This window comes from Rhagoletis pomonella, unplaced genomic scaffold, assembly GCF_013731165.1.
Source record: "Rhagoletis pomonella isolate Grant_MI unplaced genomic scaffold, Rhpom_1.0 Rhpom_scaffold_00013, whole genome shotgun sequence".
NCBI classification, from domain to species: Eukaryota; Metazoa; Arthropoda; class Insecta; order Diptera; family Tephritidae; genus Rhagoletis; species Rhagoletis pomonella.
Window position 1 is genome coordinate 17,439,823 of NW_023458567.1, and position 14,637 is coordinate 17,454,459.

The following is a 14,637-nucleotide window of genomic DNA, read 5'->3' on the forward strand; positions in this document are numbered from 1 at the left end:
GCGCAAGATCCAGCGGAAACGTTATGTAGATTTATTAATATCTAATAAAAAACAAATGCTTCTTAAGGAATTTTTAAATCAATTGAAGTGCGTAAAAAACAAATCAAAGATTTGCAAGTGTATATTCAAATTATTGCTCATATGTAAGCGAGTGCGCAGTGTAAATAGCTTGGGAATAGGGCGCCGCGAGCAATGCGCTGACGTGGGGCCAGCCGACGATCGATTTAGACAGCTTTCAATTTTCAATTAGGTTTTATATTTTTTTTATCTTCCTTTCTTGTTGGCAACAATTCATCGACAAAATTGGTGATTTCCGTTAGCTCATCGATTTATTGTAGACTGTTTGTATGCTTACATATATGTATGCAGGTGCAAAAGCATATCTAAGTACATCATTAAAAAAAAAAGTCGGGGAGTGTGGGCAGTTTTGCCTCTAAACTTCAAAAATACATATATTTGTTTATAAGTCGATAGATAAATACACTCATCATTCGCACTTTAAGCAATATGCATATGCACATACATACATGCAACCATACACTCGCACTTCGCTAGTCGATAAAACGATAAATTATTTTGTTCTTCTTTCGGAAAATAATACTTAATTACTCGAGCGTTTACAAGCTGTAAATTGAAGAAATGTGACTGACTGACTGCTTGTGCTGTATTTCCATATAGCAGCAACAACAAAAAGCATACAACTAGCTATTGTTTGTGGCGGCGTGCAAAGCTATTAAATATAGATCAACAACAACAATGCCAAGCGAAAGTGTTGGTCTGCCGGCTTTGCTGGTTGGGTGCGCCCTTAGAAGGTGTGTGAAGACGCTTATTGAGTTTTTTGCTGCGTTTTTTTTTTTCAAAAACACAAATATACATATCTACTTACATATACGAGTTGACATAAACAAATTATCATTTGCTTAGATATATGCACTTGTATTTGCATTTACATACGTACATATGCATGTACATACTTAGCTCTGATGTTTATTTATAAGAAAATCAATAGTAATTTAGTTATCATTCTTTTGTATTGCTCTTAGCTAACAAACAAGCTGATGTATGTACATACATACATACTTACATGTTTAAGGGGAAAATTTTTGTTATTAATTAGATATTGTGTAATTTGAAAAAAAAATATTAAGAAAAAAATATTACAACTTGTATAAAAGATAGAACGATGAGCTCTTTACTCGGGACTTTGAAATGCTCCAGATGCCCTCGAAACTTTGTAGCCTATATACAGAGCAGTGATCGGACTTAAAAAAAATTCTGTGGTAGAATCTGGAAAAAAATGTGGTAGGTAGATTTCAAAAAAAATTTGATAGATCTCAGGTTTTGGATAAAATTTTGTACAAAAATTAAAAAAATTCTGCAAGCTTTCACCTAAATTTCAAACTTTTTAATTAGACCCTAAAAAAATTTAAGTTTAGTATAACAAAGTTGCTAAAAATTGCGTTGAGTTTTGACGGTGTAAAGCAGTTCCTTCCATGTCAAGATATTTTTTGAACATACACATTTTGCACCCTTGCGGAGTGCTGCCAGCTTTTCTTTTTATCACATCACGATGTAGCGAACAAATGTGGCACGTTACAGAAACCGTTACTTGGGATTTGCCGATTTTCACAATTCTCAAGAAAATGTAAACAACGCCTCAGAAATTTTAGATGCACTGAAATTTGCTAATACTTTCACAAAAATCGCCTTTTTTTAACATTACCGCTATTAATTATTTTTATAAATCATATCTTTTGCAATTTAGCATAATGAAACCACTTTTCCTGTCGAAAAATTTATTATTGAGAAAACATACTATTTTACAGTTTATTTTATCCTCCCATTCGGCTTTGTTTACTTTTACTTGAGAAATTTCATCATTCTTGTTACCATGTAGTGTTTAGTGTTGGACGATTTTTGCTCTTAAAATTAAGAAAATTATGTCGAGCAAAAATAAAACTAGGTACTCAAAAACGCGAATATGTGGTAGATTTCAGACCTTGTGTGGTAGATATGGTAGATGCTCAAAAAAGTGGCAGATCTACCACAATGTGGTAGAAGTCCGATCACTGATACAGAGTATTTGGCCAGTGACTTCAAAGACTTTAAGGTTTCATTCTGTGGTTGATTTCGTTACGAAAAGGTTGTGCTACTACTTGAAAGCCCTATGATTAGTGTTGCCATTTTACTCGTTTAGGGCTACATTTAGCCGGTTGCGATAACAAGCAGCCATTATAGTTTTCAGATTTGCATATTTATTCTGAGCTCAGTACATTCCTTGACCTTGTCACCGAATCGAGTAACTAAGGTAAAAAAATCAGTTTTCCTCTTTCAAATGCGCCTAACCAGCCAAACAAATGCACGAAATTTTTGGGAATTAACGCCGATCACAGAAATTATCGATGACAACACTGGTAAAAACGGTCAGCTGTTGTCTTTTGTACAAGTAGGCAAACAAAGCCTACGAGTTTGGCGTCCACACTAGCCCAGTGGGGAGAGTTGCGTGCTACAAGTCTATAGGTGCCAGGTTCGAACCTCGGTTGGAGTGGTTGCTAAAATTGTTTCGTTTTATCATTTATTTTTTTTTTTTTGACTTAGATATATGTATATATAATTTTAGGTTACTTTATTCTCATTTGTTTTATTTTATATCACGCTTTGTATTTTATTATTAGTTAATTTGTTTTTTAGAGTTAAATTTTATTAAAAAAGCCAACAATAGCTAACTGAAAGCAACGTTAACAAAATATAGAACTCATAAAAATATGAATAAAAAAGAAATAAATGAAAGTTCTACTTGCCGTGTGACTTGAACCCGTACATTTGCGGTTCGTTAATCCACATTACTGCCGTCTGTGTAAGGGCAAAATTATTATGCGCATTTGTGTGCTAGTCAATCTGCATAAACATGCCCGTATGTCTCGCGTTTTACTTCACGTCAAACTCAACGCTTCAAAGTACAATCTCATTCAGTTGAAGATTACTATCAAATTTATATTATTATCTCGGTTAGTTTATCACTAATTTGGAAGACCAGTTTCCGAAATCTCGGAATATTTTATAAAATTTTCTCCTTCTCAGATTCATCGAATTATGGCGACATAGCCTGCTACTACGGTAACAAATATACATTCTTTGCCCCCATGCAAAATAGCTGCGCTCGGGCCTGACGCATGTGCATAAATTTTTGTTTATATATGGCATATGTATCTATCTATTCAGGGTGGGTCAGAAATTTGAAGAGATAATCGATGAATTTTCCGTAAATTTCTTAGAAAATTTATTGTAAATATTTAATTGAATTTCTTAGAGTCGGGTAAGTGACTTTTAGTTATGGTTACCAGATTTCTGTGGACAAAAATTGGGACATTTCTAGAGCGGCGAATTCGAACATACAACTTTGTTTTTTAGAATAAAAGGATAAAACGTATATGTACTATATATACATATGTAGCTTAAATTTGGCATACCCATGAATTTTTTAAGGAAATTAGTCTTATTTTTTATAATTTCACAAAATTCCGTTTTATTAAAAAAACCCAACAAACCTAAAAAAATAATTATAAAAACCTTAAAGAAAATTAAAGCAAGAATAGTAGAGTGCAATACAGCGAGATTACCAATTTGACAGAATAAAACATAACCAAATATCATAGAAAATAAGTATGCTGGTTATGTTTATGGCTGCAAAATATTCTATGCTCTTTAAGGTAACAAAAATGCTGCCACGTTTGTCTGAAAAATGGTATTTGGGCCAGAGTACAGGGAGACTCTTATTAGGCTAACAAAGAGAATGCTAAAAATCGGGTGTATCTACAAATATGAAAATACGGTACACTTATGCGTCCCGACTTTAAGAAAATATTCAACGGGACAATTTTCACAAATCGATACTGTCCCGACAAAATCGGTACGATTGGTCACCGTACTTATTCATAAAAAACAAAGTGGCCTTAATCACACATAATAAAGTAGGTTTAAATAGCTTTATAAAATGACGTTTTCATACATTTTTCAGTTTATAAAACTTTTTTAAAGCTACTTTATTTTTTATGAATAAGGCCATAAGAGTTTATTCAGTAAAATCATCTTAATAGCTTTGAAAGCATGTGGTGATGAAAATTCTCGAATTTCTAAACTAGCATCTTCATGGCCTTGTGTGAAGAAACTGAATTCTTTTGGAATACAAATGGTCTCGCACCACATCCAATAGCTATCTAGGGTTTCACAACTGATTCTTAAACCATACCAGTCGCCGCAAATTTTGTTCACAATCGATATAGAATGTCTGAAGGATTTGAACGTAGCCCCTTAATACACTGTCGGCTTCTTCCAGTTCGCAGCGAGCATTGTAAATAAACGATCGGGCGACTTTGAAAAACTGGATCATTGCAATTCGCACATATAGCAAAGGTACATAAAATTTGTTGTATTAGATTTCTTCCTTCCATTTATAATATGGAAAATTAAAAAAATTTAAATTAAACCTGATCCACCCTGTATTTACATGCACAGATATGTATTTTGGTTGGAATTTTTGCTTGATAAACTTCAACAAAATTTCTCATGTGAAACAGATATCCATTCACTTTAAGCATCATATCGCTGCACAGCAACTTCCATAGCTGCCTACCCTTTGGGTATATCAAACTAAAACTGCCGGTCATACAATACTTGTTGAAAAGTTTGACAAGGAACTTCGTCCCAAATCGCATTCAATATTTAAGACGTACCCTAAAGACTACTTTTTCAAACTTAGCGCGCCTTACACTCGATTAAATTTAGGCTTCTTTATATGTACACTAAACACAAGATAAAATGAAATAAAATACATGCAACTAGAAGCGTACGACAGCTTACCTACTCACAGCCGCACCTACAACATAAAGATTAATGCGTTTTGTATTTCGAAAAGTCTTTTGATTTTTACAGGGCGTATTCGAAATTTTCACAGTAAAAGGAAATATTGCGTATACGCAAAGGCACACACAGCCTACACCTTTTCTCCTTTTAACACACAAACAGTGGCAGAGTAAAAGACAGCTAAAAGAAGAAAACCAATGCAGCCAATGGCAACGGTAAGCATACATATATGGAAAAAGTTAAACCTTAAAAGCAAAGTAGAATGGAAAATTTTGAATGCTTAAACGGAAAAAAACTTGGTCACCGAGTTGACAACGATGCAGTACACACATGTCTATTCATAAATATGTATTTTTCTTTGGCAAGCACACAGGCCAGTTGTCATAAAAGCACGCAATCATTTTGACATGCAATTCATCTTGTAAATTTTTGAGCGAAAAGCAAAATGTGAACAACAATGAAAAGGCATGCAAAAACAACTTGCTTGCGGTGGTGCTTCGTATGTAATGCCTGTGTTCACATTGCTATGGTGGAATAGCCAATCAATCAGTTGCCGCTGGGTAGCTTTACGTCTTCTTGCACAATTATGCAGAAAGTATGGGGGGCAGTGAAAAAAAGAAAGAAAGGAAATGCGAAATGCGAAATGTTGTGTGGGCAGTGAGTGAATATTATTATTGATTGAAGGAAATTCAGATCTCTAATATTAAATTAAAGATATTTATTTTTTTTTGCGATAAAAGGATTACCTAATCGCAATGAATAAGCTATATAAGGATTATATGCTACCTTTGGGGTGATACAAATATACAATTGAGATAGAGATTACACAACCATTTCTTTCAACTCAGCTGCTTGACCAAAAAAAAATTTTTTTTTAAACTTTACCCTTTCCATTTAAAAATGTACAAACGTATCTTACCGGACTACAAAAACATATGTAATCCCACTCATATTATAAATGTGAAAGTTTATGAGTGAGTGGAGGCGTGTGTGTGTATTTTGTTGCTTTTTCACGCTAAAATGGCTGGACCATTAAGGTTATTTTTGAAAATAGTTGCCAACATTTACAAAAGTTAAAACGAATTAATTAATAAGTTAAGTGAAAAATTGCAACAATGTAAATGTCAAAAGAACGATTTATTTAGAGAAAAAGTGTTGCCACCTGTTCACAAAGTTAAAATCAATTTAATTCAAAAGTTAAATGAAATATCATAATATGTACATATGGGTATCAAGCGAGAGATGTTTAAGAAAGCCTTATTTCGAAAATATTTGTGAAGAGGGCTGCGGGCTGTTTAGAAATTTAAACTTAATTTAATAAACAATTATTTGCATATAGGCATCCAAGACATAAGACATAAGAATAAGAACACAAGAAGAAGACATAAGAAAGCTTTTTTTCGAAAATATTTTTTTAAGAGGGTTGCCTGTTTAGAAATTCAGAATGAATTTATTTAAACTAAGTATTTTAACGTGGCTATGTATGTGCCTTATTTCAAGATCATTTGCGATGAGGGTTGCCAGCGGTTTAAAAATTCAGAATCAATTTAGTGAACAAGTTAAATGAAATATTTTAATTTGGGCATCAAATGAGAGAGGTTTTAGTAAGCTGTATTTCTAATAAAATTTTTAAAAGTGTTGCCACCAGTTCACGAGTTTTACTTCAATTATATGAGGTTAAATTAAATATTTAAATGAGTGTGATAAACAAAAGAAGTTAAATAAAATTTTTTCTACAACACATTTTCGACAAGCGTTGCCATCTGTTTAGAAATACCCCATGAATATAAATAACAAATAAAACTAAATATTTTAATATGGGTGTCAAACGAGCGAGGAAAGCTTTTTTCTTTCTTCTTCTTTTTCTTTAAAGAGCTTAATAGTACAAAAAATTTCTGAGTTATAAAGATTTTTCCAATTTCGTTCAGTAAATAATTATGGGATTTCAGAGTAATATACAAAGTTTCTGTTTAAATATTTTCAAATACTTTTATTTGAACATGACTACAAGCTAATGCTATTTTGAAGCCTGTGAATAAAATCAAAAATATTTTTATAGCTTAGAAAATTTTTGTACAATTAACTTGAATTTCCTAAAAGCACTGAAACGGCTATTTAGTATATTGTCAGTGATACTTGAGACTGTAAATCGTTATATATCACTTATTACCTCTGGTGCTTAATTGATCTATTATCTGTATCTGATCGCTTCTGGCAACCTGGCTTCATTTTCATCAACCAAAGGTAAACAGTTTTGTTATTCGTTTATTAGGTTGTAAAAATTTACAGATGCATTCCGGTGCACGTAAGAGTCCATCTAAGTGTCAAGGGTACTAATAGCCATAGACCGTTTTGCAGTATCACCGACGATATGTAGGCATTTATCATATATGTAATAATAGTTTCTATAATTCAACCAGTCCATTTTAATTAATATGCGTATCGCGTACAGCAAACTACGCTCGCATTTAGCTCAAATCCAATTCAATCCGCTTACATGCATTACAAATAAAAAAAATTCAATTAATTTATTATAATAGCCACGGCTAGAATTACAAGCCAATAGTCATACATAAATTGGGGAATGAAAGAATTCGTATAGTTGACAATTAATTGAAATACTAGAGGCAATAATTCGTGGAAGCAATTGTTGAGCCAAAAGTAATTGGTTGTTACAAAGCAAGCATGCGAAATTGTAGCATTTAATGCAGTGCAATGAGGCTGTGACTACGTAGATGTGATACAGAGTGAAAAGTGTGTTGCTGTTGCAAAGAGGAAAGAAGAAAAGTAAATTTTGGCAAAGGCTAAAAGAAAGAAAAACGTCACTGAAGATGGCACAACGCCGAAACCGGTTTGTCTTCAAACCAAATTTGACAAGGGATAACGGAAAATCGTTCCACAATACATCACAAAGTATCTCCTGTAATCAAGAAAACCGTCAGCACAAACATACTTGGGCACTCACTTCACTTCTGACAGCTATAATTTCGATAAAGTAAGCAACTTCGTTTATTTGAGAGCCGGCATTAATAGTACAAATGCTAATTGAACTAAATGTTTTATGCTTAAAATTTTTTAAATATGATTTCCACCTTTAAAAATCCTTTTATTAGTTATACATCACCTCGGTTTTTCCACTGACATTGTATAATGTATTAAATGTTAAGACCTCCACCAAAATATTTCGGAAATTAATTTGCACCAATTTGAAAACGCCTCCAAAAATCTCATTATTTAGATTCCGTTGACAAAATTTTCATACGTTTATATGCAGAGCTTTTAAGACGTTAGAAGATGCCTGAGGGGATTTTTTAAATCTTAAGTACCAGGCCGACCGAACTTTTTTAGGAGTGCGTATACTTTTTAAAGCTTTCACAGTATAGGTATCAAAAAAAATAAAAAATAATAAAATAAATAATAAAAATAATAATAATCAGTAAATTTCTTACTTTAAAATTTAGGTGGTGGCCCTATTTAGAAATACGCTGGGATGAATATGCATATCTTGAGCATACATATACTATGTATGTATGCACTGTGTATGCTTACAAAAAAATTCATATTTTATTACAAAAAAAAAACGTGGCAACGTTCATCGAAAATACTTCCGGACTACAGTTCTCTCCTTTCGTTTGATATCCATATCCTAAGGGATAACACCTATTATATAGAAAAAGCATTGCTTAAGAGCCTTCTTTTAGTAGCCATGAATAGTATTTAATACTGTACCTTTATTTTCTAATCAAAAAATTAAAAAAATACGTGATTAAAATTATGTGGCAACCCTATTAAAAATTATTTTTGAATTGGGGATTTTTAAAATACCTTCCCGTTGACAGGATGTTTTAATTATTTTGTACCTAATTTCGAATAGGTGGCAACCTTATGCGATTATTCAATGTTCATATTTGAATCCATATGTATAAACATACAAAATTTATGAAAAATTGCCCAAAATGGTTGTCAACAATCAACTATAATTTATTACAAATACTCATATTTGAATAATTTTGTGAAAAGGGTTGCCACCTAAAAAAATTGCTTAAACCAAACTGCTACTCAAATTAACTTAACAAGGAAACGAGCTGAAAGACAGGTCAAAACGGCCCTTTGCAACATTTTACTTTATGTCACATCATTTAAAGAACTTTCAAAAAGCGTTTAATTCTTAATTGCACATAAATATATATTTTTCCTAAGACCACTCGAAAACAATGAGAAAATAAACGTTATGGCACCTGTCAGCAGCCATCAAAAAGCATCAAGCCGCAGCTGTCAACGCTGTCAACTTATCACTACTCAGACAGTAAATTCACAGCGGAACATTAAAGATTCTGCGCAAAAAAAAAAAGACTATAGAAATGAAAAATGGTTACTGCGAAGCAGCATTGTCTTCATAAATAAAACTCTAATAGCCGATTTCCTTTACTGTTGTGCAACAAGATATACCGCAAATTCAATGCCCTAACGGTGAAGCGAAGCAACCATGCCACTCAATACGCGCACAGCGGCAAAGCTTTGTGAATATTTCCGTTTCAGATATTTCCCTGAAAAATTAGTTGACTTGAATTGAATTGAACTGACTGTTTTTGAAATGGTTTGGGCGCAGCTTGAAAATGCCTATGTATTAAATTAATTTCCGTTTGGCGATTTGCGGCGCCGCAGCCGATTTTACGCTGGACTGACTCGCGCAAACGATTGTTAAGTGGCCGGGCAACAACTGCATAGATTTTTCTTGTTTCTAAACCGATAAGCGGAAACATTATTTATTTTGACAATTGGCAATTTACGTATGTGCAGCGGTTGAGGGGCACCCCGCTTTCCGCTGTCATGTGTTCCCTTTTTAATTGCTGCGACGGTTTAGAAGCGTTTTGAGGCAAACCCTTTGAATTAGTGGACAAAATAAAAAAACGTGTAAGTTAAAAGCGAAAATAGCTTTTATTGTTTCTCCTTCAAATTGGCTATCTGCGGCGCATTTAAGCTTTAATGGACCTTCAAAGCGTTGCTTTTTTGCGATTAACGCTCACACGGTCAGCCGCGCTAATTAACTTCGCATACTACTTAGTTTGCTTTTGACCAGCTTGTAGCTTGTAGTGGATTTTGCATGTGTAGGGCAAACAACCAAGGCAACTACTAAATACGAGTAGTTTTTGTTGCTGCTGGTGGTTATGTATGTATGTTGCATTTGCTAAACACTGTAATGGACATACAAAATTGCTGGAATTTTGGCAATTAATTAACACTTCGCCACTCATGGACCATAATTCACAAAGCTAATGTTTGCCGTTTGTTTTGGCTACCATTTGGGATATTGCGAGCAATGTTTGTACTGCCAATGTGTGAGCTAGACTATTACTTTGAACAAATTGCCAAATTTAACTGCGCGCCACTACCGGTACTTTTGTTCACGGATTTATAGTGGCCAAAAGTGTAATTTTTCAATTACCAATTCTTCGTTTAGTGCTTTCATCGATTTGAAGGGAAAAAACTTGCACAATAAGGTACTTCAAGGTAATTTTTTTTTATGAACAACTGAACTTCAGAGTTCATTGCGACCGCAAGTTAATGAATTATGGCATTATTTTCTTAAACAATACCAACAACATTGACCAACAAATCACACAGTCTTCCGCAAATAACCCATCAATCCTAAATTGGCAGTGCTTACTTACTTGCATATGTCAAATAGATTAATTTTTTCACTAATAGCTACCAAAAACTTCAATTAACAAAATATCAAAATAGAAGGAGGTATCTTAATTACAAAGCTAAGTAAGTACTGTGAATGTACTAGTATGTTGTTATAAAGATAATAAACATTTATAGTATTTTTTCAAACTTACCAATTCTTTTTGAACGCTGGATTGGTTATTGAATCTGAAAAACATAAGAATAAAAAATATTGTTAAAATAAATTCAAATAAAATGAAAATTTTTAACATTCACTGAATTCATATTACTAAACTGTATTTCTATTAATTCGGCCCAAACCTAGTAACGTTTTTAGTCGTAGAAGAAGAAAAATCCGAACATAACTGGAAGTAGGGAAATCAAGATTGTCTATAGAAAGAGTAGTTCATGGACTAAATCTTATGAAGTTTTAGGTCGAAAATATTCACAACTTTAAAGGAATCATAAAAAATGAAGTTAGTCACTGGTGCCACTAATTTGAGTAAGAAGTGTTTTAGCAGGGTGTAACGCTTAAAAAAAATGGTATCAGTTTCGTCCTTTTCCTTTACATTGGTGCCACTGTTAGCCTTAGCCCTTTATGGGAGCAGGTAGAAGAAGATGAGAGTACCTCCTCTGCTTAGCATGCCCATTTTTTATCCTCAGACTACCCTCTATCTATCTACATCTCTATCTACATCCGGCAAGGCTTGAATTCAAAACCAACATCCAAAGAATCTGGGGTTTCCCCCAACCTGGCTGGAATGGGGAAAAGCGTCAAGGAGCCACAAATGACAATGCCTAGGGGATCATTGCGGTAAACTTACTCAGGAAAAGGTAACTGAGTATCCCCTACACGGAAGAAGGCTTCTAAAGAGTTCGGCCACATTTCTGCCTAGACAGGCCCAAATTTTCTGTAATGCTGGGGACAAAATCTTCATTTTGTTTCTTGATAGAGGGAATGGGTCTGGCAAACGTCAATTGTGACGTAGAGATTACACAGTAAGAGGGTCCATTTGTCCCGACTTCTCGGTATTAGATTGTAGCCCGGAATTTTCTGCCGAACCAGATCTCCTTTTGCATGGAGTCGGAAAACTCACATCCTTCCATCCGTATTATTTTAGTTAATACAAATATCTTTTCATGAATAATACCACCAAATATTAGCATTTACACCGCTCTAGCGTCTGCTGCTGTTGGAACAAAACTGGGAAGTAAAGTTCAGGCCAGAAGCAACTCTAGCGCCGCGGTTGCATAATTTCTCATCGGTTAAATCGTATTCTATAGATCAACATGGCTCGGGTGGTTGTAATAATTTCTTATGAAGAGTGCAACAGCTTTTTTCGAGTTTATGTTGGGCCTTCACTGACCTGTGTTTGGGATATTTTGCTAAGCCTATTTGTTAAAAGCTTAAATTTCCGGAGTCCCTTCCCGCCAGTTTTAACATTAAGTTTAACCTATGTATATTATACTTTTGTCTTAGCCACAAGTCCAAAAAGTTCTGGTTTTTCTTTCAACCCGGCGTATGAGAACTCGGCAGTTCCTAGAAAATTCGATTTCATACGGAAATAAATAGGCCAGGGCGTTCCGAAGCTGCCTTCGTCCTTCTATATACATTTTCAGCACCCAGCGCTTTCCCGAACATCTTCGTATGGATTAACTGCAGTCATCATTCTCGGAAAAGTGTATGTATTGGTAACACAATACACGAAACAAAAATACCGAAGTAAGCCCCTCGCAGATGTGCCACCCTAACTAACCTAGAGTTTATGCAATCGGTCCAGTTGAAGACCATCGCACAGAAACTTGTTACATTTAAGTTGGAATAGCTGTGTAAATATATATATGTATATCAATATTGGCAGAATTTTGCACCAGATTATATAAAAAATACATCGCTTGCATTGTATCTTAAGCCATTAATTTGCATCACATCAAATTTGGCCTGCCAACCAGTGAACCGTGTAAATCGATAACGATTACGATTCCATGCCAATAAACAGCAACTAGTAATGAAGTGCGAAAAGCCGCAAACAACAACAAAAGTCACAAAAGCAACAACAACAGTAACAAAGCATCAACTACCAGTATATTCAAACAATTTCGCATGAAATACATAAATTAAAAATGCGTAAATTGCAAATTAAACAGAATCGTAATTTATTGCAAATTTATAAGCTGACAAGCGAGCGGTCGAATGAATGCTGCTGAATATTTGAGAATCAACTACATACACGAATTTCCACTTTGTGCAGTGAAAATTGATCAGGCATTATTAATGAGAGTTTGAGAATTGTTGAAACAGGCAGGCGGATGATTTCGCATTCAAAATTTATTTAGAAATTTTAGATATTTCATTTTTATTACGCACTTCTCGTTAATGCAGGCAAGTACCTTAATGTTGTACTACCTATAACTATATTATTTATAAGGCGAAAATTCAAATAACTTACACTGGCGGTCTCGCATAACTTACCGCCACATTTTTTTTTTAATTGTATAGGTAGAATTTCGAAAACTAAAAACATATATTTTTTTAAATTTACTTAGTTCATACTATATAAATCAAAGTTTCAAACTTTGTACAAAATTTAACCCTATTAGGACCAAATTCAAAATGTAATTCAGCGAGGGCTAAATAAAGAAAATTCGCATATTACAAAAAAGTCTGTGTGAAAACTAATTTCCCTAACTATTTTATTCTAAAACATGCTCATGAATCTCTTGATGTTTTCCTATAAAGTAATGTTTTTCAAAAAAAAAAGTGTTCTTCTAAAAAAAAATACCAAAGAAATAATTTTTCGCCCAAAAATAATTTTTTTCATCATAAGCTTATATAATTTTTTAGACATTTTTTTTTAATGAATTGAATTTTGTCCTAAAAGATCTCAAAAAAATAGTTTTCCCCAAAAAATTATCTCTGCCTAAAAACTACTAATTCCCTTACACTTTTATCCTGAAACATTACTTTTTTTAATCTTATTCCCAAAAATTCCGCACATAAATTTACAGCAAAATAATTCTTTTCTCCAGAAAAACTTTTGGTTCTTGTCTGGGTAAACATACTTCTTCCTTTTTTCTAAACTGTTTATTTCTAAATTATGATTATTATTTTTTTTAAAGAAAATTTCTTCGAGAGCAATAAATTAAAATTTTCTAAAAAAAAATCTTATTGTGGTAGATTTTTCTTATTATTTCGAGAAAAATATATTTTTCTAAAATTTCTTGATAAAAATGGCTTAAGACTCACATTCTAAAAATAGAAAATTAATAAAGACTCACACAATTTCCATATGAGTGGAATAACTTTTTGGGAAATATGTTTCCCTTGGTCCTGAAAGCGTTAAAAAAATTATTGAAATTGTCACAAAAATTTCAAACTTTTTAATCAAAATTTTTAGGAAAATTTCGAGTATTTGGGTTTATTTTTAGTCTAATAAAGTGCAATTTTGAAAATTTTTTCATACGATGTTACACATTTTCTTCTATATAAAAACAAAACAAAAAATATTCCCCAAAAATGAACGATAATTTTGATCTACTTCAAACTTGCACATTATTATACTAAGATTGAACGTGTTATACCTACATGTACGTAGTTTTTGTTATAGTTTGAACTATTTAAAAATTATTATAATTTTTTTATTTTTTGTTAATGTACGAAATTCTACTTCAAAAAAAAATTGTGGTGGTAAGTTATGCTAGGCCGCCAGTGTATGTACATAGCTAAATTGGCAATTGCTCACTGGGAAGCTCTTGCCACTTATGCGTTCTTAGAATGAAGGCATGAAAACCTACATTTGCAGCTATACACGCGCACACACACACATCTATGTACGTACGCATGTGTACAGTGAAATATGCATGCCAATGGCACATAACAATAAATAATTGCAACAATTACCTGAAAAAAAATTATATGTATTGAAGTCAAGAAAAGTATATTATTTATATAGCGGAATAAAGTCAGACGAAGCGCACTACGCCGCAAAAATTTGCCGTCACAACAAGAAGGTGCAAAAAATTAAGCAGGGAAATTCCATTTCTGCTGCGCAGTTGTAACTCATTTTCCGGCCACTGCTAACGTTATTTTGCCTGTTGCTGATG

General features: G+C 33.3%; 1 protein-coding gene across 6 annotated transcripts in view; it reads right to left on the reverse strand.

Annotated features, from left to right (window-relative positions):
• Positions 1-14,637, reverse strand: part of LOC118748895 (tetraspanin-2A) — a 166,927-nt gene that overhangs the window by 106,123 nt on the left and 46,167 nt on the right. For 4 of the 6 annotated variants that reach the window (XM_036483634.1, XM_036483627.1, XM_036483626.1 and 1 more), the window contains one exon: positions 10,707-10,740. The exons of the other annotated variants lie outside the window; for them this stretch is intronic. The gene's annotated coding sequence lies outside the window, so the exon portion shown is untranslated. The remainder of the gene's footprint in view (positions 1-10,706; positions 10,741-14,637) is intronic. 6 annotated transcript variants of the gene reach the window in all.